This window comes from Diabrotica virgifera, chromosome 5, assembly GCF_917563875.1.
Source record: "Diabrotica virgifera virgifera chromosome 5, PGI_DIABVI_V3a".
NCBI lineage: Eukaryota > Metazoa > Arthropoda > Insecta > Coleoptera > Chrysomelidae > Diabrotica > Diabrotica virgifera.
The window spans coordinates 77283688-77310095 of record NC_065447.1 but is presented as its reverse complement, the minus strand read 5'-3'; the positions used below and the strand labels follow the sequence as shown (position 1 = coordinate 77310095).

Here is a 26408-nt window from a genome sequence, read left to right as displayed (position 1 = left end):
CTTCAGCATCTTGAACTGAATGTTTAGTCTTAAATTTAAGTATCTGGCAACCTCAAAAATACTAATATAAATATGAGTTTTTAGGCCTTGAAAATGCGTATTTTCGCATTTTTCAGATTTTAAATCGCCTATAACTCGAAAATTATCCATTTTTAAGAAAAATTTCAAGATACCTTTCTTGTTTAAAATGACCCAAAAAACCTAAAAATATATGTTCCAGAGCAAAAAACGTAATCTTTTGTATTTGTTTAAAAAAATTGTTTAAACAATTTCTGCCCAAGAATTCCGACCGGCACCCTTTAGATTTGTTTAAGGGGGACATTTTTGAATAGGAATCCACAAAGAAACCGAATCAGAAATTTTTTCAGACGGGAGCGGTCTCACCACATGGACTATAATGACATTTATGATTGCCTTGTCCATTTAGATACACTTTAACCTTTATTTACCATTGGCCCGTCACGAAACTGTCTAGCGACTAATACAATATCAAAATCGACCCCAATAATCCCACGAAAAGACAAAAGTTATTTAGTCCATCATGTTGTAATAAACAGGCAAATATTTCTTGTCTGTCAAATCGAGACAGACCAAAAATATATATATAAAGTACAATCCGACAAACGATAGCTGGCGGGTGACCTTGAGCGAAAATACACAACGAGAATTACACAATACGAGAAGGTCAGCCGCTAGGTCTCGCTTGTCGGATTGTATATTTCACGAATTTGTGACTATTTTGAATTATCCCACTCGACAGCCAACAATTCGGTTATATTTGGTTACGGTAATAATAAGAAGTTATAATGAGTTATACATATAATAAGGAGGACCTTTTGATGTAATTCACCTGCATTCCACATTTTACGCAGAAATGGTTGTTTGCCTAGCAGTTTTACATTCAGTTCCATATTAACAAGGTTATGAAAAGATGTAGATGTTTTAAACATTCTTCTTCTTGATTTACCTATCCGTGGCGAATGTTGGCGATCATCATGGCAATCTTCACTTTATCTGCACCAACGCGGAAAAGTTGCACAGATGTTGTGTTGAACCAGGTTCTGAGGTTCTTTAACCAGGATGTTCTTCTTCTTTTGAAACATAATTTTTTTTTATTTACCTGCATAGGTATTTATTACAACCAGATTAGTTATTAACCCTTAAACGCCCAACCTTTTTTAGGTTCCATGTACGCCCAAGGGTGGGTAAAAAATGTCCACCTCGAAAATAGCTAATATATTTATTGAGAGTTGTTGGAAACGGATTAAACTTAAGAATCTTATGCTTAATAAACACAGCATCTTCTAAAATATTAAGATAAACAATTTACAAACCTTACAACAACATTAAAATGTACATCAAAATTAACATACCAGTAAAAGCCAGTAATTCAGATTTGTCGATTTTCTTCACATTCTTCTTTCAGCCTCCTCATTGGCGGATAATTATGTCGATTATGTAATTATACGTCGATAATTATATGGATTGTGTTCCTATCAACGAGAAATTATATAGAAACCTTTAGTAACAAGTTTTACCAAGGGTGTACTTTTTATGCCCACCCATATTTAACTCAAGATATTACTTTTATTTTTAAAAATATCGGTCGAATCAATTTAACATTCGATAAAAGGCTTTCTTTTTAACAAAAAATAATTTTTGGAAATTTTTTAAACACGTAATAAATATGTTACAAGGGAATATGCAATAGGTGGACATTTTTTACCCACCCTTGGGCGTTTAAGGGTTAAGGGGAAAGGCGCAAAATGTCGCCTGTCAAAATTTTCAATGTGTTTTAAATGTATTCATTTTTTTCGAATCCTGAGAAAACTGATAAGTACATATTTTTGAAAAATTTAAACGCTGAATGAAAGATTACGTTATTACCGAGGGACAAAAGTCCCTTATTATTTTATCTTTTATTTATTGAAAATATGAAAATTCGTCCCTTTCAATACAAATTGACATGTTTTTTTAAATTCTGAGGAAACTCTTAGTTTCTGAGTTTCTGGGGGAAGGGTCAAATTTTCGTTGTCACAGCAATGTCACTGGTTATTTTCTAGTCAGCTAATTTATTTTTATGTTTCAATTGTTTTTCTTTAATATTGGACCGTGTTATGGAGGAGGGGAATTTCCCCATTTCCCCTCCACATGTATTCACGACTGTGCTTAGCTAACATTTAAAAAATTCAAATTATATAAATATTGATTCCTTACTTGCACTTGACCAATGAAAATTTAGATAGTTACCTAAAACAAAAGAAAAAAATATTAGTGACCATACAAATTGTCTAATAAATTTTTTTTTCTACAACCGTGTTAAAAATGCAATTTTTAGCAGTCCATAGGAGCGTTAAAAATGCTACTTTAAGGCACTAGTGCTTTAAAAATTTTAAGGCACTGCAGTTAAAAGTTAATTGTCAAATTGTAAAATGTCAAAATATTTATATTTCATTTATTAACATTAATATTAATGGTACAACTTGCGCAATTTGAAAAAGGTGGTTTAAAAGGTTTTATAAAATTTAATTTAAACTGTATTATTGCATTTTTAACACGTTTGTAGAAAAAACAAGTTTATGTAACGGTATAATATTTTAGCAAAGAATTTTTAGACATTCCCCTCGAGTGTAGACAACCAGTTCTACCTTTTACGGGTCATAGGTTTCATGGTTTCAGCAATTAACAAAAATATTGTTTTTATAAATTTATAACGTTTGTAGAAAAAATATTGTATGATATACGTGTTAAAAGTACATTTTTAAGGCACTCATGTGAATTGCAGAATTCGCTTCGTTCATTCTGCAAACTTTCACATGCGTGCCTTAAAATTGTACTTTTAACACTTATGTCATAAATAACTATAAAGATGTATATTTTTTATATACAGGGTGTCCAAAAACTCTACCGACAAACGAATACAGGAGATTCCTCAGGTAATTTTAAGACAATTTAACCCAATTCATCTAGTCCGAAAGTGCTTCCTAAAGAAGCTAGAGCTATTTGAAGATGGCGTCTGGTAATTATTCTGGCGTCGATTTTAAAATTTTTCGTTTTTTTAATATCAATAAAAAAATTTCAAAAAAAAACTATTTCAAAAAAAGAAAACTGGTAATTTTATTTAAATTCTACAGATGAATCGATTTCATTAATTGCGAATTGCTAGTACCGGTCATATGCGTCCGATTTGGGTAGGTCAACGGTTATTTTATCGCATAACTTTTTTGTCTTCAATTTTTAAGAATTTTTGACACTAGATTATTAAATTAGGAGGTATTCTAGTACTAAAAGTTACTCTCACTTTAAGTTGGTAAAATACACCGTTTTTTTTTGAAAATTTTTTTCATTTTTTTTTTAAATTCAGGAAACGAAAAATTTTCAAATCGATTTTTCTAGAAAAAGGTGTGTCCTATTGACTTAAAACAAGAGTATTTTCCAACAAGGGTGACTATTTTTTAAATTTTTAACCAATTCTATATTGTAGTAAATTTAATTACGCAACTTTTATGTCAGTACAACTTTTCTCGAAAATGAATACTTTTAAAGTTATAATCAAAAACCAAGAAAAAAATCGAATTTTTCCTTAATTTTTTGACATTTTGATTATTTAAACAATGTTCCGGACCTTTTTGAGAGGGAGGATAACTCAAATATTATTATTTGATTTATTTTCAAGCAATTTCTGCAAAAAAATTTGAGTCACCTCTCAACGTCCAAATGTACTAATATTTTTACAGATGCGCCCTGGTCTATCATACAATAATAAGTATAAAACAAATTATAAAAGCTTGTCCATGTCCATAGTTGAATTAAAAGTCGAGCGATTTCAGTATTTGATGGATAAATTCGGATGAGTGCCTAAAGACAATCTAATTTATATTTTCAAATACTTTTTGAGACAAAATACCAGAGCACTGGTCCCCATTTAAAGTACAAAATATTATGAGACAATGTGTACGTTTTGCGAGACGTTGCTTCCAGATATTTCGATACAATATCAAAGGACACCGCACACATCTTATGGAAAAAATAATGTCACATACAATAAAATTTACATTAATAGATTCGTCCCGAATTCACGATCATTTCTTATCATTGCACCAACTATGAATTTTAATTAACAAGGGCATAAATCAGGGGCGTCATTTGATAGGGTTAGGGGGGAGCATTTGCCCCCCCCCCCCGACCCTGAAAATGACTGAAATTTACAAAAAATAGATCAATTTTGTAATATGTTTGCATATATAATGTATTGTATATATAATCTTTGCCCCCCTAGCAAAATTTCAAATGACGCTCCTGGCGTAAATCGTAATTAAAGTTTATCGAAATCACATTTTTGAAGTTCATAAAACTGTCATTCATAAATATTATTAGTCTAATGGCTTTGAAAATAGATTTCCATTGTGAAGTAAGCCGATTAGACGAATAATATACTTTTGTGCGTCTGACCAAATTATACCTACTTTATTATCGATATAAGATTAAATCTTGAAGAAAGATTTAAGAACTGGAGATTTACATCTTTTTTCTCTCTTTGACTCACGTAGGTACACTCCTATTTGATTTTAGATTTATTTATATCAATTTGCGCCCTAATTAAGCAAAATTCAGAGTTGGCGCAATAATATGAAATTATTATAATTTAGAGACGAATCTATTCGTCTAAATTTTATTTCATTTGAGTGACATTATATTTTCCATAGGACGTGTGCGGTGTTCTTTGAATTTCAAATAATAACAATAATAGTGGAAATAGAAACTCAAAAATAATAATATAAAACAGTCAACGGAACAAATTTTTGTAATTCCCACTTAAAGATACCTACTCGTCAAAGGAGAATGAAAAGATTATTTTAACGATTAAGTTGCAGACATCACCTGCAAGTACCTAATAATTACTACATCCCATAGAGACAATGCAAGAAGAAAGCCTACAATGCAGTGTCCCTCTCAACAACTTTGAAGTTTAGAAAAAGTCGAAAATATGTATGTAATAATTAAATATTTACACTCTGTCTGTCAAGTGTTCAAAAACATCACAACTAGATATTATGTTTCTATTGGTCAACCAACAACTGATTGTAAAGAATTCTACATTTCTAACTGCTAATAGGGCTTTTCATCGATTGTCATTTGTTTCGAGCTTCTGTCATGTGTCACATAATATTAATATATCTACGTCATACGTCTTTGGTTTGTATCATTGGTACATACCAATAACGTACGACGAGGATAAATTAATATTATGTGACACATGACAGAAGCTCGAAACAAATGACTGTGAATGAAAAGCCCTATTGATGCATATTTGATGTTTCTATTTCGACTTCGGAAATTGAAACCTGGAATTAACATATTTTGTCATTCACCTCCACTTTAGAGGTGGGTGCTTAGTACCTACACCTTACCGTGATCACGTTTTTTAATGTGTTTTCTTTTTTTGTAAAGTCCCAATGTGCCTTTCTAGATGTTTTTCCAAATTTACACACAATAAAATTTTTGTCAACCTTCCTTCAAGTTTTTTAACTTTATAAGAAAATTTTTCAATCACAAATGAGATCCCTCATTAAAGTGGTACTCTTGACCAAACATCAAGCTCTTGACCATAGCTCTGACTCTCTGACGATGGCTTTCGTAAACCGAAAGCGCTCAGCTAGGAATTAAATATTTTTACACACTTCAAAAACACTTTTATTTTTTCATTCATTAATATAAGTGTGTACACATACATATCAGTCTTTTTCAATAATATTTATAGATAGATATATTTTATCATTGAGTATTATCGTTGAACGATAACTGTATATTTATCAATCAATCATAATAATGTATTGTTTTTGTTTTTATCGTTCAAATTTCTTAAATTCCCAGTAACTTGGTAGATACGACAACACTGTCTCAAAATTGGCGCGAACAAAGCTTACGTCGATAATCGACAGATGGAGCAACCTACCAGCACAAATCTGACGTCACGAATCCAAAATGGCCGCGAGTTAGCTCCACCTTTTTGTCCGCATCTCCGCCTCGAACGTGATCGACCACGTGAAACCCGTCACGCCCACTCGGATCAAAACAAACGCGTAACCATGGTGACTGTTTACCACAGCCATCTTTGTGTTTCGCCGCAGTCCTGACACTTTTCGAATAGTTGAGAGTAAAAACAAAAAGGATTGCGTAACTAGGAAAAAGTTTTAGAGGTCAAGACGAGACTTTTCCTTGGAAAATGTTGTTGCCTTGGATCCGGTTCGGAGCTTCGCAGATCTATTGTTTTTTTAACGAAAACTATGGAGTTCGGTTATTTTAATATTTAGGAATTGATTATCATTTTTCTTGATACATATAGGGTAAGTAATATATTATGAGGTATAAATAATATAAGGTATATAGGTAGATAGGTATATATTACGAATAAATAAATACCTAAATTATGATAAATGAAATTTGATAAATTTGGTACACTAATTAAATAGGTACTATTTTATATGGAAATAAACCACAATGAATTGTAATGATAATTAGGTACATTATTTTACGTACTACCGTACTTATGTATTGACGTTTCGATTTTAATCCGGAAATCGTTTTCATAACATGGCTAATGCCTATTGGATCGAGGCCAACATACCACACGAAAACAGTATTAGAACATTCTTGGTAGGTACATTAAGCTTGAAATTTGGGCTGAATTGCCAGAGCATATAAAAATTATGGACAAACAGCTGTACAAGCTAGGCGTTGAAGCGGAAGCGAATACGAAAGTTTCTTATACATTAGGTCAATTTAGCCAGAATTAAGCATAGGTAGATATTAGGAGAATTTCAATTGGGCATGTTTTGGCATTTGAAGTTTAATAACGTCTATAGTTTTGTTACCCAGCTTAAATTCGCATTAATTAAAACGTCATATTTATGTTTAAAATGTTTTAAACATACTGGTATTCCGTTCCTTAGGTAGCTGTAACTTCTCAGTGTGATTGTGTTATAGCAGAGTCGTTAGTACGAATACGATGTTGGGGGCCCAGGGGCAAATGTGATCGGGGGGCCCCCTACCGGGAGGTCTGGGGAATTCACCCCCCAGCGCAAGAGGGGTCCGGAAAAATGTTTGATATGTAACCCCTTGAAAGCGCACTTTCCTTTTTGTGCCAATACCACACTCTCTTCTTTCTTTTTTTTTCAGCATGTCCTGCAATAACTATAAAATTAGCAGCGCTAATAATTACATCTTCATCTGTAATTTGACATTGCGGACGGATTATATCAACGAATGCGTTCGTTCGCTACAATGTAAATGGTCTTACTTTGTACCGAACGAATAACCAAGCGAATAGCTACGAATTAGTGATGTAACGAATATTCGTATTCGCATTCGCATTCGCGAATAGGTATTCGCATGTTTTTGCATATTCGCATTCGCATCCGCATTCGCGAAATTTGTGCGAATGTTTTGCGAATATGAAAACCAGAAAAAAAATAATTTTAAGATAATATTAGGTTAATAAAATCAAAATCTATTCACTTCTCATCTTTTTTTTTTAAGAAAAGGTAACTTAACCTCAAACATGCAGCTACTCTCAAATATAAATATGCAGGACACAACAGCAGACAAAGCGACGGAAGACGGAATGAAGCGATAACTCACTTTGGGACTACAAAAGAGGAAGGGGCAGACCACAGACGAGATGGTCGAATGACCTAAAAAGATACGCAGGGACCAGATCGACAGCATTAGCACTGAACCGAGAAGAGTGGAAAAATAAGGGGGAGGCCTACGTTCAACTTTGGACAAATGACGGGCAATAGATAGATAGAACTTAACCTTGTATAATCACATTATCAGCCTTCACTTTTTTTTATTATTTGGTATTATATAATAAAGCTTAAGCAGATTGATTTACACTAAGTATCAATTAACTTTTCATTATAAATTTAGGAAACATTACAAAAATAGAAACAAATTTAAAAAAACTGAATATTCGCATTCGCATCCGCATTCGCGAATGACAGTAACAGATATTCGCATTCGCATTCGTATTCGCGAATGTTCAAAAAAATGACATTTCGTTACATCACTACTACGAATTCGTTCCTTAGTTTCTTGTTCGCTTTGATTTAAATGCACCTAAGCTACTGCAGTGTGAGCCAACCACACTCAGTGAAGCTGGCAGTGTACTGGTGGGACTGATCCTAATAATGTGCTCATTCGATCTTACCTACCTATACCTTTCTTTTCAATATGTGGTTCCTTTCACGTACCAAGATGTGGTTTGGGGTAAATTTTTTAAGACAAAGTAGCTGGGACCTGGGGCCCCTATTCCGGTTGCGTTTTAGTTTTTATTTCGCCAAAATAACTAATTCCCTCAATCACAATTTATTATGTTTACGAAAGGTCTTGTAGGCCCCAGCTTATAGCTCGGGCCCCCTCTTTCAATGGCATTTTAGGTTTTATTACGCCGAAATAACTAACTTCCTAAGTAATAATTTAAATTGTTATGTTAAGGTCTCGGGAGGCCCAACTTAGCTTAGGCCTCAAAGTCGAAAAAACTAATTTTCCCAGTGAAAAATTAAAACTGTTGCGGTCTTTTTAAAAGGTCTTTTTAAAATTGTGTCAAAATCTTTCGTTGGGATCGGCTTCTAAAATACATATTTTTCTTCCTCGTTAAAATCTATGCACGGCCAATCAAACGGGGGCCCTCCTTGGTCGGGGCACTGCCCCGGTTGCCCCAATGGTAGTTGTTACGGGCCTGTGTGTTAGCCAGTGTTAGGCTCGATGCACATTTGCGTGTTTTCAAGTTGCGTACACGAGGTTCCTTCCTTATTATAATGTGTATGTATAGTGTGTATTAGGTGTTCGTCTGGTAGGCCCTATTCCGATACGATGTAGTACAACTTGATCCCTTCGCTTTACTAAATTTGGTGTTTTCGCTGATAGATTTGCGTTTACTTGACGCAATTTATTATTTGATAAGAGTTGCCATCTCGTAGTGAGGAATTTGGTTAGTTCTATCTTCGGATCTCTCCATTTTACAAGCTTCTTTGGCCATTTGATCAGCTGTCATATTTCCTGATATCCCCACAAAAAATGTGGAACGCTTCACGATTTTGCGTGTCATCCTTGCGCAGAGGCCAGGCTAATCTTCTCTGTACCGTTCAAATTATAGTACCTAAGTATATGTACCGCATAAGCGGGTACAGTTCTTCTATTTGTATAATGTTATATTGACATTGTAGAATCCGTACCTACTACATGTAATATAGTAGACTCTGTTCGAAGTCTGGTCTGCTAACAGATTATTAAAAAAGGGTGGTCTAGTGGGAACAACTGTTAAAAAAATATAGGAATCGGAATCATTGAGATTGCACCCCACTGCAGATTTATGGGTACGCTAACCGTTACCCATCTACTATGTAGATAAAAAGGATCGCTCTAAAAAGTGCCTTTGAGTTAATACAGGCTCACAATCTAAAACTATCTATAACTTCTTCTTCTTCTTCTTGTAGTGTATGTCCTGTTTCTTCTGTTACAGTCTCTGCTGCGATTAGGAGCTCCAGCTCTCGTACCATCGATTTTTGGGTCTTCCTATAGGTCGTTTGGTGTTGGGCTTCTGTGTCTTCGCCCATTGCGCCATACGTTCAGGGGATCGGTCCATCCGATCTACGTGGTCTCTTCACATGCGTCATCGTGCTCTTGTCCATCTCACTACGTCTTGAACGCCTAGCTCTCTCAATGTATCTTCGTTTCGTATTCTATCTCTGAGTGTAATACCTCTTATGGATCTTAGGGTTTTCATCTCTGTTGTTCTCATTATTTGTTTGGTCTTTGTTGTCTCGGCCCTTGTCTCAGCTGCGTATGTCAGTGTGGGTCTAACACATGTCTTATAAATGCGGACTTTGCTTTCGGTGCTCATATATTTATTTCGCCAGATTATATCCCTCCACCAGATATTCCAGATATTCTCGCTGCTTTCGTTGCCTGCTGTTTTTTGTCTCTTGCCATGGGCTATCTCAGCGTGTCTCAGCTGCGTATGTCAGTATGGGTCTAACACGACATGTCTTATAAATGCGGACTTTGCTTTCGGTGCTCGTATATTTATTTCGCCAGATTAACTCCCTCAGGAAACCAGATATTCTCGCTGCTTTCGTTGCCAGCTGTTTTGTTTCTTGCCATGGGCTATCTCAGCGTGTCTCAGCTGCCTATGTCAGTATGGGTCTAACACGACATGTCTTATAAATGCGGACTTTGCTTTCGGTGCTCGTATATTTATTTCGCCAGATTATATCCCTCAGGAAACCAGATATTCTCGCTGCTTTCGTTGCCAGCTGTTTTGTTTCTTGCCATTGGCTTGACTGGCCTATTTATACGAAAATCAAATATACGATTTACGACTGGATTTCTATTAAATCGATCTCCACCTACACATTCTCCATATATGGGGCGAGCAGATTACAAATAACTTTCGCTAAGACTTTGACATCTTGAGAAGGGATATACTTCTGAAATGAATACATGGAATTTAACTTAGGTATCTCTTGTGCAGGATTATTATTAGTGCTGATTCCTACTTAGATTATAAGTAATATGGCTTTCTGTTCCCACGTTTCCTTTCCTTAACCACTTTATACATGTTTTCGAGTAATACCTTTCTACCATACATCAACATTTCCATGGCAACTCCATCCTTATCAGACACAACTTATTATGGGTTGATAACAGGTTTTTGTTTGTTTTACTTTGACATTTAATTTCTGTTTTTAGGTACTTACATATATTTCAGTCTCCAGAAAAGAAAATGCCACTGAATCTCTAAAAGTAAAAATTATACGAACGAGTTGAATTTTGCTGAAAATATAAATTTTGGGATTCCAAAAGAGATGCAAAAAACAGTTTGATGTTTGCCAGTCCTACCCCCGGGCTTCCTCCTAAATCCCCCCTCGTAGAGGAGGAAAAACAGAAAACATCTATATATACTAAGAATCGGTATGCCATGCCGTAGAAAAAGATGTTTTAAACAAGAAATGTTGCTGAGAAAATTTTGAATAAACACGTTTATTAGCACTTTTTGTGTAGGATAAACCGTTTTCTCAGAAGCAACGCTTGCAGCGACCGGTGATTTTGAATGTCAGTTTAAGGCATGAAATCAATTTTTTAAATAAAATTTAAATATCAACTTAAATTTAAATAAAATCAACTCGACTTCAACAATTCGATATCTTTTGATCAGACTCTCCTATCGACAAAAATCAAAAAGAGGTTTGAAAGATGAAGAGTGCAGCTTTTGTATGCAATTTTTGCAATTTGCCATAAATGAAATTAGTTTCCATAAAGCTGTTAAATAAATAAACGTTGTGCGATTTTTGAGAATATTTAACAGATGAATAATAGTTATTTATGTACCAAATCAGTAAAGTGACTCTTTATCGAACGAGTCTTGATATTACGAGAAGAGCGAGCTTAGCGAGCAACAGACGAGTTCGATAAAGAGTCTTTACTGACGTGGTGCATACAAAATTTTATCGCCAACATAATTTGATTGGAAATCAACTTGGAATTTGAGTTCCGATGATTAGAACCTTAAAGTTGACTGCGTAAGAGTTTGGGCTATGTAATTATTTAAAAATAATATAAAATTTATAAAATAAATTGAATAAAAATCTGTCGTTTAGGTATTTAACTCCTTAAAAATCTCATTACAGTTGGAAAAATGAAAGAATACCTATGAACGATCACATCAATCACTGATTTTGTATTTGCTATCTTTTTCTATAACAAACGTTTGTTATTTATAGAAAAAGACAGCAAATACAAAATAAGTGATTGATGTGATCGTTCATGGGTATAGGGCTTTTCATCGATTGTCATTTGTTTCGAGCTTCTGTCATGTGTCACATAATATTAATACATCTACGTCATACGTCTTTGGTTTGTATTATTGTATATACCAATAACGTATGTCGTAGATATATTAATATTATGTGACACATGACAGAAGCTCGAAACAAATGACTGTGAATGAAAAGCCCTATACGCTGGGAGCTCGTACGTAGAGGGGATATTTACAAATTTGCGAGCGCCAGTAGTGGCAAATCTGTAAACGTTTACCGGAAATTTGACATAAATGTCAAAGTGATTAATTTAAAATTAAAATTAAAAACATTAATTATAAAAAATATTAGTTGGTCAAAGCTGTGGTATATATTTTTACCTTAAATATACTTACGTTTTAAATGCTGAATTTAAGTTTTTTTAATGTTCCGTAATATGTAATTTTGAATTAATCTGCGCCATCTACACGATAATTGTGAAAGTATCCGAAGTAAGAAATTCATATTTTATCAATAGAACGTCAAAATGATTAGCAAAATCTTAAAAAAATCGATTACAATTTAATTACTTTTTTGCGTTGTAAATATTAAGCGATAACAATTAAATAATAAATTTAAAAATTACCGGTGAAAGTTGAATTAGTAATCCGCCAGGAGCGACACCAGCGAAGCTCAGAGCGTATACGCTGTGAGCTCGTACGTAGAGGGGATATTTACAAATTCGCGAGCGCCAGTAGTGGCAAGTCTGTAAACGTTTACCGGAAATTTGACATAAATGTCAAAGTGATTGATTTAAAATTAAAATTAAAAACATTAATTATAAAAAATATTAGTTGGTCAAAGCTGTGGTATATATTTTTACCTTAAATATACTTACGTTTTAAATACTACTTAATTTAAGTTTTTTTAATGTTCCGTAATATGTAATTGTAATTTAATCTAAAAATCTTAGCGCCATCTACACGATAATTGTGAAAGTATCCGAAGTAAGAAATTCATATTTTATCAATAGAACGTCAAAATGATTAGCAAAATCTTAAAAAAATCGATTACAATTTAATTACTTTTTTGCGTTGTAAATGTTAAGCGATAACAATTAAAAAATAAATTTAAAAATTACCGGTGAAAGTTGAATTAGTAATCCGCTAGGAGCGGCACCAGCGAAGCTCAGATCGTATACGCTGTGAGCTCGTACGTAGAGGGGATATTTACAAATTCGCGAGCGCCAGTAGTGGCAAGTCTGTAAACGTTTACCGGAAATTTGACATAAATGTCAAAGTGATTAATTTAAAATTGAAACTAAAAACATTAATTATAAAAAATATTAGTTGGTCAAAGCTGTGGTATATATTTTTACCTTAAATAGATATACTTACGTTTTAAATACTGAATTTAAGTTTTTTTTAATGTTCCGTAATATGTAATTATAAATTACTCTATTAATCTTAGCGCGTCATCTACACTATAATTGTGAAAGTATCCGAAGTCCGAAGTAAGAGAATACGCTCTGAGCTTCGCTGGTGGCGCTCCTAGCGGATTACTAATTCAACTTTCACCGGTAATTTTTAAATTTATTATTTAATTGTTATCGCTTAATATTTACAACGCAAAAAAGTAATTAAATTGTAAACGATTTTTTTAAGATTGTGCCAATCATTTTGACGTTCTATTGATAAAATATGAATTTCTTACTTCGGATACTTTCACAATTATCGTGTAGATGGCGATGAGATTAATTTATAATTACATATTACGGAACATTAAAAAAACTTAAATTCAGTATTTAAAACGTAAGTATATTTAAGGTAAAAATATATACCACAGCTTTGACCAACTAATATTTTTTATAATTAATGTTTTTAATTTTAATTTTAAATTAATCACTTTGACATTTATGTCAAATTTCCTGTAAACGTTTACAGACTTGCCATTATTGGCGCTCGCGAATTTATAAATATCCCCTCTACGCAAGGTCCCTATACCATAGGTTGTATGGTAACTTTGACATTGACAAATGAAATATTGTCATCGTGACGTCACCCAGACGATCAATTTTACGAATTGTTTGTAAACATAATAGGATACCTGGTTTGGAGGCTATATTTTGTTATTAAATATCGTTAGTGTTTTAATTTGTGTTTATATCTTGAGATTTAATGTATCTATAGATATCATTAAGTGTTTTTAGTATAATAACTTAAACCCAAAACTCTTTTACAAGTGTTAAGATACATTTTAATGTGGTTGTATAAGTACCTACTTACTTACTGGATTTTCTTTCTGCTCTATTGTATAATAAAGGACATTCTTCCTTCATTCTTGTATAGAGACATTACAGTTCTGTAATGTCTCTTGCGGTTCTTCACATTAAGTTTACATCATCTGTGTAGGTTACAATCTGCTTAGACTTATTGAACAATATATCTAATTAATTCTATAGATAATAGATCTATTATATGTAATTGTTTCATATAAAATTATAACCAATATTGCAGCCATCTGAAGATCGTTTGAATAAACAATTATAAACTAAATGAATATATAAAATGGGGAAAATTCCCTTTATTGCACTGAAATTGTATTTTTATATAATTTACTGTTAATGTAAAACTTCACAGGTACCTAAGTATTGAATGGAATCATAATGTTTTAATAGTTTTAGATATTATGATCCAGTACCTAACGTAATCAGATGCTCTTATGTTAAACTTAAGGGAAAACTACTAATTTTAATACATAAATCTTTAGTTGAATTTCTTTTTCACCATGGTTTACATGTTAGGAGGAATTTATAATAATGTACTACATGCATTATCCGAAATTCAAAATTATTGTATACCTACTCAAAATCATTTAAAAAAGTAAATTGTATTCAACCCATTATTAATATACCTAGGATATTTGAATGATTTAGTCCCATATATACACAAGAAAGAATCTCCTTCTGCTTTAATTAAGTACTAATGCTATTCTACTGCATATATTTAATTGCAATTATATTCTATGATTTTTGTAACTTTACAGGTATCTACCACATTTTTTAAAGAATATATGAAATAAATAGTCATTAAAAATCAAAACATATTTTTTGAAATATACACATTTTCAATACATTCCTACTTTCCGAGTTCATTTCAATGAGTGAAGTGAATGAATTTAAATGCATCATTCTGGGTGACGTCACTCCCGCCATTAGATTCTTGATGCTGATTGGTGGAAAGTTACCATGCAACCTGTCTATTTATGAACCTTGCCCTCTACGTACGAGCTCACAGCGTATAGGGCTTTTCATCGATTGTCATTTGTTTCGAGCTTCTATCATGTGTCACATAATATTAATATATCTACGTCATACGTCTTTGGTTTGTATTATTGGCATATACCAATAACGTATGACGTGGATATATTAATATTATGTGACACATGAAAGAAGCTCAAAACAAATGACTGTGAATGAAAAGCCCTATTCTTTCATTTTTCCGACTGTATAACACTACACAATTTTTTTAATTAGATTATCTTTATTATTTCACAAAATTAATCATCTTTAATTTTAATAATCCGTGAATGAAAAACTGGAATGAATGGAACTGAATGAAGTACTGAAAGCTTGACAGCTTGGATAATGTGAAAATATATTTTAGGTATGTACAATTTAACTTTATAAAATAATTTGATATTGGTTTTAACACTTACTTGCAATTTACAATTTAAGAACTTTTTAAATTTTAGACGTCATAATAATTTCATGACAGTGATGACAGATAACTTTTGCAAGATGGCCGCTTTCGATTTTTAATCGATAGTTATCAATATTGAATAATTATTAAATCGGTAAAGTTTTAATTTATTTTATATCAATATATTTACAAAATACTAAAGAATTTCACTTTTTGACATAAATTTAATAATATCTAACGCAAATTGTGTACAATATTTTTAATAATTAAAGTAGATAAATTTTAATTTCACTCAAATGCTATTCGCTTGCTGCCATCGACCACTTACATTCAATCTGTGTTAATTTGATTAATCGCGGCAGGTAAAGTAAAATTCTTTTTCATAATGAATGACTTTAGTGACGGTTGGCGATAAAATGTATTACTTCCATTGACCGGTCACTATGGAATTTTCTTTGCTAGAGCCTAATCCTCAAAACCTATAACATGAAATGTCGTTTTTGATTTTTCACAACAAGTATGAGGCATTTAATATATGCGATATTTATGAGGCATGAGATATGCTTTTTCTCATGAGCATTTTTCAGTGCGTCACAGTTTTCGATTTCTTTCTAACTCATTAAATTGTATATGACAGAAAAAAGGCACGTCGGTGATTACTTTGGTAATTATTCTAGTTCGGTGATTATTCTAGTTGTCGATAGATGGCGCTATAATAGAAAAAAATTTATTTACTAATTATATAATATATCTACGAATATAATCTGTACAATTTATAAGACTATACACATCAAAGAAAATACCATTTTATAAATGCAATAAAGACAATTAATTTGTTTTTATGCCCAATTGCAAATAAAATTTGACAACTGTCAGATTTAACTAAAATATCATGTTAGAATTAAATGTTATAAATGTATATTATCACGGACTTACCTTTTTTTCTATCATTTGTGATGCACTGAAAAATCCTCATGAAAAGAACCATACCTATGCATAAAAAAGGCTGAATTTAAACTTTCACATTACAAATGATCTCACGTCACGGGAACTACTTCCACGAAGAAGGCATTGGTTGGAATTTGTGGTTGAATTTGTGTAAATTGGAAAAACGTATCCACTTGTCCAATCAGAAAGAGTAGTTTAAACGGTTTAGATCGTTTGTAATAAAAAGTTTAAATTCAGCGTTTTTAGGTATGTACCTATATTTTAAATGTCTCGTATTTGTTGCCAAAACTCAAAATCTAAATATCATGTGATAGTCCAATCAACAGCCATTTTCTCGTGAAATTTTGAGAATCAAGGTCGATTTCCTTGAAAATTTGGATTTAGGTAGTAATTATAACCTTTGTCAAAATCTACCCTACGCCAAACTGCGCTTTTGCCCTAGGGGTGAAAACAACCCCATCTAGGGGATGAAAATTTTCTCAATCAAAATAACTATGGAAATCGATACAGTAATTAATTTTGAGTAAATTCTGTTCTATAAATTTTTTCCAAGTTATTAGCAATTGAAACTATGCATTTTTAATTGAAAAAAATCACATTTTATAACAGTTTTTCATGAATAACTTAATTTTAATTTTATAGAAAAAATCATTACGAACAAAATTATAGCTAATAAAAAAACAAAGAGATTCGCGTCGGACAGACCTATGAAAATCCAATAACGACTGATTTATTGCTCTTTAAAGGATGGTTATTTTGAAGAAAATGGAGAACTTTCAATCTCAAATAACTCGAGCGTGGTGCAATTTTTTGGGAAAACTTGGGAGACATCTTTTAAAGCTGCCTGTCAAACAAGCTCTGACAAAAGTTTTTTACATAAGAACTGACTGACTTATGACGAAAATAAAGTCGCTCTCTGCTTTTTTCTGTTTGAAATGTAAAAATTAACTACTCGTCATTAAAATCCTAATAGAAATTAATAGCTTCCCACTATAAATTAACTTTATTTAGATATAATTGATACGATACATGCGATTTGACCGGTTTCGAATACTTAGTTAAGAAACAATAGTTGATTAAATTGAAAATGACATTTTTATAATTACAAAAAAGTGCATTTTTCTTAAATAAATTTAAAAGTATTCATAATATGAAAAAATGTTTCAAATATTAATTATAGGATTCCTCTTACTGAAAATTTTGATTTTTTTTTGTTTTTGTATCACCAATACTTTTAGGTCTATTCAAGAAAATGCCCTTTTTTTTTAATTATAAAAATGTCATTTTCGATTTAATCAACTATTTTTTCTAAACTAAACATTCCAAACCGGTCAAGTCACATGAATCGTGTCAATTATGCCTAAATAAAGTTAATTTTAAGTGGAAACCTATTCATTTTTATTAGGATTGTAATAACGAGGGCAGGGCCGCGTTTAGGTCAAATGACGCCCTAGGCAATTCTCTAGTAGCCGCCCTTCAAACACGTAGGTACCATTTTTGCGAAAAAAATGCAAGCAGAATTTTTTATTTAAATAAGAATGTTAGGTTCTTCAAAAAATAATGTTTGGAAATGTGTTAAAAATATTCTTACTATTATAACTTTCAAATGCAGTAAGCAGAACTGACATTTTATATTTTAATCAAAAGTTATTCGGGTTCAAAAATTGCCATTTTTCGATATTTAAGTTGAACCGCGTTTATCTCGAAAAATATGCATCCTACGAAAAAACTTGTATATAACAACATTTTTTGCTTAGAATGACATAAAAAAATAGCAAAAAAGGTTTGTTTTGTTAAGAGTCGCTGTTATGTAATTCCTCAAGTTCTTTGTTTATAACAATCTTATCGTCTTATCGACATCCGGATCAACTGTTAACCAAAAAATTCGTGTCCTACGGGACAAAATACATAAAAAAACTTGGGTAGGTCCATCTGAATAAAGTAGGCCGTTGTAAACAAAGGTCTCTGGGATAAACAAATAGAATAACTTTTAAACTAATTAATGGATCGGTCTCAAATTTTGCGGTCTTGTTATGTACCCCAATGCTCAACTTTGAGTGAAACACTACAGTTCTAAGTTAGTTTTAGTAGCTAAAAGTTATTAATAAATAACGATTTTCAGTTGTTATTTTGCAGTTTGCGAAGCAACAAATTAACTTTTTGATTTTAAAAATCGTAATTTTGAAGGTTTTTCAATGTCCTAAAAAAATAAATTTTATAATTTTATGTCAACTATTTACCTTTTTAATTGAGTGCAAAAAATGGAAAAAATCGCGTTGAGTGCACTAAATTGTTAATAATTAAAAAACGGACGCGAACTCTAGGCAGGAAACATGTAGGTTTTCATCATATATGTCAACAGTCAACAATAACTAAAAAAGTAGTCAGCTACCCCGATATTTCAGTGTCTCGAACATGGTCTATTTCTTGCTTATTTTCCTGGAGTATATCTGTGCTATGACACGAACCTTATCTACTTGTAATAATACAGTTTGAAAATTCCAACTCTAACTCGATGTCCTACTGTAGACAAGTCAATCTTTAGTTTCTGCAAAATGTGCAATATTGAAGTGTTCAATGGCCCACCGCCTTTACCCAGCTTACTTACTTACTTTCCTTGTCCGGAACACCAACAACTTTAAATTCTGTATTTCCAATGGTTGGCCACATAGATGACCCTGTCATTTGCTATAATTAAGTCTGTTTATGTGCAGATCTCAGGTTTACCCAGCTGCCGGCCGCCTAATAATCACTAAATTTATGACTTCCGTCCTTTTTGAATGAATAGTGTTAAGATAACAGAATGCTATGTTTGTTTTATTTTTGTTATGAATGCAATTTGTTTTATTCTATTTAGAAATGAATGCCCACTTCTATTTCATCGATGGATGAACCTACATACTTGTTATTCGATTTTAATTTTCATATATACAAATATTTTTTGGCACAGTATTTTTGCCGCCCTCTCACAATTTGCCGCCCTAGGCAACTGCCTATATGGCCTAATGGATAAAGCAGCCCTGAACGAGGGTTTAATTGTTATATTTCAAAAAGAAAAAAGCAGAGAGCGACTTTATTTTCTTCATAACTCAGTCAGTTCTTATGCATAAAACTTTTGTCAGAGCTTATTTGAAATGGTTTTTTAATGAACTTTAAAAGAGTCTGTTAAGTTTTCACAAAAATTTCACCACATTTGAGTTATTTGAGATTGAAGGTTCTCCATTTCGAGGTTATTCGAAAATAACCATCTAAAGAGCAATAACTCAGTCGCTATTTGGTTTACATAGGTCTTTCTGAAGCAAGTCTCTTTGTTTTTTTATTGGCCACAATTTTGTTCTTAATGATTTTTTTTAGAAAATTAAAAGTGTTTAAGTTATTCATGGAAAACGGTTATAAAACGTGAGTTTTTTAATGAAAAATGCCTAGTTTCAATCGCTAATAACTTGGAAAGTATTGTAGCGTGATTAGTGTAATTACTTCTAATTACAATAAAACTAGCGGTTCGTAATTTATATACGACTTTATTTATATAAGTTACAGACGAATTTATCTTATACACTAAACTTATTCACAAAATATGCCCGTATTTATACCCAGTTGTTATTCTGGAACAATCGACTCCCATCTCGAGCTATCGGCTTGTTCCGCCTACGTGACGTACCTTCCAGAATTCTCCGGCGAGGCCTAGCACATCCGATTACGTCATTCTCGAGGTGTTTACTGTTATACGGGGATCGGCCAAGATTTCTTTTCCGCTACACTGCTCCCCTCTTAAGATCTGAGCGTCTCGATCAGCAACTCTAAATGAAGGCCCAGGATGGCGGAATCTACACGACTCTCCAGCTCTGCATACACCCTTCAAGAAGAAATAACAGTCTACTGTCTTTGAAGGGTACGACATCTTCGGGTTCATGCAACACACAGTGATTTGTACACCAGTTCCTCTGAAGACCACTTCAAGCATGCTTCTCACAATCTTCCAATCCAGATTTTCTACTGCATGGCCTATTTTTGGTAAAGCCAAATTTTTGATGTCATAATTACACACGATTTTCTTCAAATTAGTTAGAGCAGGCCATATGTTCTCGTAGCTTGGCGTGTCCGTATAAGACTTTCTGGTCACCATATACAGCAAAGATCGAGGACCATCTTCCAATCGCAGTACTCTTCCAATTTTAGGCTGCTGATTTCTTAACTCGTCCAGGCGGCCGAACTTTCTATTGAATACGGACGATATTCCTTTAGTCATCTCGAGGTCTTGGGCAACACAGTGGGCCAGAGAGACGTTTTCTGGAACACCAAACAGATCTTGCTGAACTTCTGTGGTCACGCCGAATCTAGCACTCTTTCTCGCTGCGTAATTTGACATAAATTGATTAAAACTTGGCTGTGCGACATCTTTCATCTCCTGTTGGAGGACTCGTGCTTCTTCTGTTTCATTTGAGCCAGCATATGGTGCAAGACGATTTATGTGAATAACTTTTGGTTTACCGTTTGGCAACTTCTTAATTCTATATATTACGTCATTTATTTTCTTCTTAACTTCATATGGACCTTCCCATTGTCTTTGCAGTTTAGGACATAAGCCTCGACGACGTTGCGGATTATAAAGCCAGACAAGATCACCTACTTCGAAGCTTTCATTCTTGCATCGAGAATCATATTGATCTTTCATTCTGTCACTGGCTATCTGGATGTGTTGTCGGGCAAGTTCATGAATGTTGTTCATTCGTAATTTCAGGCGGTCAACGTAGTCTTCGCCTGCAACATGTTCCTCGGAAGGTCCGCAGCCAAACTCTAGGTCGCAGGGCAACCGAACTTCACGACCCAACATCAGGCAGGTTGGTGTTTGACCTGTAGTTTCATTTACGGCCGAGCGGTAGGCCATCAGGAATAAATGAATGTGTTGGTCCCAATCTCGCTGATGTTCAGATACAACTTTGGACAAGTGTTTACCCATCGTTCGGTTCATCCTCTCGACCATCCCATCTGATTGAGGATGCAGGGGTGTTGTTCTGGTCTTATTGGCACCAATCAATTTACAAACGTTTTGGAAAATAGCTGACTCAAAGTTTCGCCCTTGGTCGGAGTGGATCTCCAAGGGAACACCAAATCGGCTAAAGAATTCTTTAACAAGTACCTCTGCAACGGTAGCAGCTTCTTGATTTGGTAATGCATAGGCCTCAGTCCATTTTGTAAAATAATCCATGGCTACCAGGATGTATTTATTTCCAGCATCGGTTTCTGGAAATGGACCTGCAATGTCGATAGCTACTCTTTCCATAGGACTTCCAACATTGTACTGTCTCATGGGTGCTCTCTTTTTACCAACCGGACCATTACCGGATGCACACAGTTCACATTTTCGGCACCATCTTCTTACATCATCTTTACAGTTCACCCAATAGAACCGTTCTCGAACCTTTTGCAGAGTCTTCGTAATACCAAAGTGTCCACCTGATGTACCGTCATGCAACTGACGCAATACTTCTGACACTTTACTTTTAGGTACAATTAACTGAAGCTTAGATTCTGTACCATCATCGTTCTCAAAGGTTCTGTACAGAAGATCATCTTTTAGTACCAGGCAATTCCATTGGCTCCAGTAGGCCTTGACTTCTGGACTACATGCACTAATGTTCTGCCAACTAGGTCTCTCACCTTGCCGCATCCAATCCAATACTCTTTTTATACATGGATCATCTTCTTGGGCGTCTTGTAACTGTTGGGGCTGCCATTGCTCATTAATTACGGTGGTTCGTCTCACGGGGCAAAATCGTTCCTCTAATTTGGCACAGTGATTACAATTCGCACTGCATGGTCGTCTCGAAAGGGCATCAGCATTTGAGTGAACTCTTCCGGCCCTGTGTTCTATCTCGTAATCATATTCTTGTAATCGTTCTAACCATCTTGCCATCTGGCCCTCTGGATTACGGAATTGTATGAGCCATTTTAGAGCAGCGTGATCGGTGCGAAGAAGGAACTTTCTGCCATACAAGTATTTATGGAAATGTTCGCAAGCCTTCACTACACCCAGCAGTTCTCTTCTGGTAACGCAATAGTTTCTTTCCGGTTTCGACAGGACTTTGCTGAAATAAGCGATGACTTTTTCCTGTCCGTCCTGGATTTGGGAGAGAACAGCTCCTATAGCACTGTTGCTAGCATCGGTATCCAAAACAAATTTTCCTGCCTGTCCCGGGTAGCTTAATATCGGTGCACTGATCAGAGCCATTTGTAGTTGTTCGAAAGCTTTTTGGCACTCTTCACTCCATGTATATTCTTTGCCCTCCTCCGTCAACTTTGTTAGGGGCTTGGAGATATTGGCAAATCCTTTGACAAATCGTCGGTAATATGTACATAGGCCAAGGAAACTTCTAATTTCATGTTTATCTTTTGGTACTGGCCAATCTTTAATTGCATCAATCTTTTCAGGATCAGCTGTTACACCATTACTCGATACAATATGTCCTAAGTACTTAACTTCTCGTCGAAACATGTGACATTTCTTCGGACTTAACTTCAAGTTCGCTGCCCTCAATCGTTGAAAGACGTCTATTAGATTCTTGGCATGTTCATCAAAGGACCTTCCAACCACAATTACATCATCCAAGTAAACCAGGCATGTTTTCCATGTTAGACCTCTTAAAACGGCCTCCATTAATCTTTCAAATGTGGCAGGGGCATTACATAAACCAAACGGCATAGCCGTGAACTGCCAAAGCCCTGATCCTATCGAAAATGCGGTTTTCTCCCGATCGGCTGGCTCCATGTCTACTTGCCAATATCCACTTTTTAAATCGAGTGTGGAAAACCAACGAGAACCGGAGAGAGTATCCAATGTATCGTCTATTCTGGGCAAAGGATAACTATCTTTTTTTGTTACCGCATTGAGCTGGCGGTAGTCGATACAAAAACGCGTTGAACCATCTTTCTTCTTTACCAGAACTACTGGTGATGTCCATGGACTGTTCGATGGTTCAATTACTCCTTGTTTGTCCATATCCTTGATAATCTCTTCGGCCTCATCTCTTTTCGCAAATGGAAGTCGTCTAGGCCGTTGTCTGATTGGCTGAGCGTCTCCGGTATTTATTTTATGCGTTACTATGCTTGTTTTGCCCTTATCCTTCTTATCAATAGCAAAAACATCTTGATACTCTATCAGCATAGACCTTACTTTTTCCGTTCGTTCATAGTCAAGGTCTTGGCATCTTTCAATGATCATCTCGACAAGGTCTTTTGGATACTTTGACTTTGATGATTTCTCATTGGTATTCATAGAGCAAATTGAAGCCACGGGAACACACTGTCCGATCAAAGCTCCTCTACTTAACTTAATAGCAGTTTCCCTTAAATTCATAACTCTTACAGGGATGACATCTCGAACTTTTACCAAAGTTTTCGCCGTTAGGAACTCGACATTTTCTACATCTTCGACCATCCTTAAACTTCCCTCTCGGCAGTGTCCATCAAGCATGGTCATCAGAATTTTCTCACTATTACCGGGTATGGTTACGTCGCATGTAGTTAGTAAGCGGATGACATCTTCTTTGTCGTCGTGAAAGGGCAACTCTTCACCGTTGATCCTGAGAACTCCATTTTGAACATCCAATATTGCCCCCACTTTTCGTAGTACGTCCATCCCCAATATGAACTCGTCGGAGATCTCGGCAATTAATACTTGATGTTCAACTGTGGTCTGGCCAATGGATACTGACATATTAGCCTCGCCATATGTATTAATTAGCTCACCAGTTGCTGTTCTAAGCTTTACTGTTGCAGGTGATAATTTATTATGGTCTCGTACTACATCTGGACGTGCGATAGTTCTCGTTGCACCTGTATCCACCAAAAATGATCTACATCTATTATTGATACGACCTTCGATGTATAAGTTGTGGATTCCACCGGAGGACGTAAGGTTGACAGTTACTATGGGGGCTCTAGTTCTCGAGGTCGGCAGTTGCCCCTTGGTGTCGACCCGCTCTAGTTTTCCGACGGCTGTACGATCTTCTTACAATTACGTCGAATGTGGCCTACGTCTCCGCAATTCCAACATCTAGGCTCGCGTCTCTTTGGCATCTGATTACTCAATACTCTCCGTATCATTTCCTCCAGACGTTCATCGTTGTGTTCGTCACTTTCTTCAATGGTTCTTACTCTATGGCTTCGTGAAGTTTGACTAGCCGTTTCGTGTTCCAATGCAATAGCAAGTGCTTCATCTAAAACTTTCGGTCTTGCTAGTCGTAAAGCTTTCTGTAGTTCACTATCTTTCAGCCCATTGACAAAGGTATCTACCGCAATTTCTTCTAAAACGCTGTCTGGCACCTCCGGATAAGCCAACCGCACCACACGAGCCACATCTGCTTCAAATTCTTGCAGATTCTCACTTGCTCGTTGACTTCTATTTCTCAGTTGTGCTTTGTATACTTGTTGTAGATGGGCATCTCCATAGCGTTTTTCTAGACGAGTGAACAAGGTCTGGTAACATTTTTCTTGACCCTTAGGAATTGATCTTAATATATCTGCAGCATCACCTCGCAAAGCAGCAGTCAAGGAAACAGCCTTTTCTTGTTCGGTCCAATGGTTGGCGGTCGCAATAGCTTCGAATTGTCTAAGGTATATGGACCAAGAGGACTTCCCATCGAATGGTGGTAATTTAAATCTCATATGATGCGATGTTTCGTCTCTCGGTGTTTCATCCTTCACTACAAGATCTAAAGCTACTGCATTAACTGATGGTTGTACTTTTGTATCAGTTATCATGCTCTCTAGTTGTTTGATCTTCTCTTCTAGCATTTCTTTATTGTCGTCTACACTTTTCTGTATCTTATCGAATGTTCTGGAAACTTCTTCAAATTTCTCGTCGGTCTGTTTACAAACGTCTTTTATTACTTGAGAAACACTTTCAAATTTCTCATCGCTTTTTCTACAAGTTTCATCGATCTTTTGAGAAATGGTTTCGAATTTCTCATTGTTTTTTTTACTAACTTCTTCAAGTTTCTCGTCGCTTTTTCTAGAAGTTTCATCGATCTTTTGAGAAACACTTTCAAATTTCTCGTTGTTCTGTCTAGAAGTTTCATCGATCTTTTGAGAAACACTTTCAAATTTCTCGTTGCTTATCTTAGAAGTATCATCAATCGTTTCAGAAACAGTTTTTAATTTCGATAAGATTGCTTGTTCTGCTGACTGGAAGTGGAACGTCTCTGGATCATCTCCGTTCTTCGTTAGGACTTCCTCGAGTCGTGCTTGTAGGACTATCTTGAGCCCACTGCTGTCCAGATCCCGTTCCTCTAGCTGTTCACGGAGCTGTTTTACTGTAAGTTCTCGTAGCAACATCTTTGGTCGGCACACACGTACTTTCCAAAATGTCTTTTAAAAGTCTTTCCGAATACCGAACAATCAACGCACTTTAACTATTCCCGACGAATAAAGTCCAAAAGTCTTTTAAAGTCTTTCCGAATACCGAACAATTAACGCACTCCGGTTATTCCCGACGAATAAAGTTCAAAAGTCTTTTAAAGTCTCTCTGTAATTCACTTATTTATATCGCACTAAGTTTACCGAACACCGACACCAACTGTAGCGTGATTAGTGTAATTACTTCTAATTACAATAAAACTAGCGGTTCGTAATTTATATACGACTTTATTTATATAAGTTACAGACGAATTTATCTTATACACTAAACTTATTCACAAAATATGCCCGTATTTATACCCAGTTGTTATTCTGGAACAATCGACTCCCATCTCGAGCTATCGGCTTGTTCCGCCTACGTGACGTACTTTCCAGAATTCTCCGGCGAGGCCTAGCACATCCGATTACGTCATTCTCGAGGTGTTTACTGTTATACGGGGATCGGCCAAGATTTCTTTTCCGCTACAGTATCAATTCTGCAAAAAAATTTATAGAACAAAATTTAATCCGAGTTGGTCACTCTATCGATTTCCATAGTTAT

The 26408-nt window shown here is 34.7% G+C and overlaps 1 protein-coding gene, 1 long non-coding RNA gene and 1 pseudogene across 2 annotated transcripts in view; 1 reads left to right on the top strand and 2 right to left on the bottom strand.

The window, feature by feature from the left end:
* LOC114337621 (probable JmjC domain-containing histone demethylation protein 2C) overlaps positions 1 to 26408 on the bottom strand; it is a 1249253-nt gene that overhangs the window by 836604 nt on the left and 386241 nt on the right. The window lies entirely within an intron of this gene.
* Positions 6131 to 11653, top strand: LOC126884242 (uncharacterized). Its single transcript, XR_007697903.1, has 2 exons — positions 6131 to 6347; positions 10756 to 11653. It is a non-coding gene; the product is annotated as an uncharacterized LOC126884242 (long non-coding RNA).
* On the bottom strand, positions 9078 to 9176 carry LOC126885753 (U6 spliceosomal RNA; annotated as a pseudogene).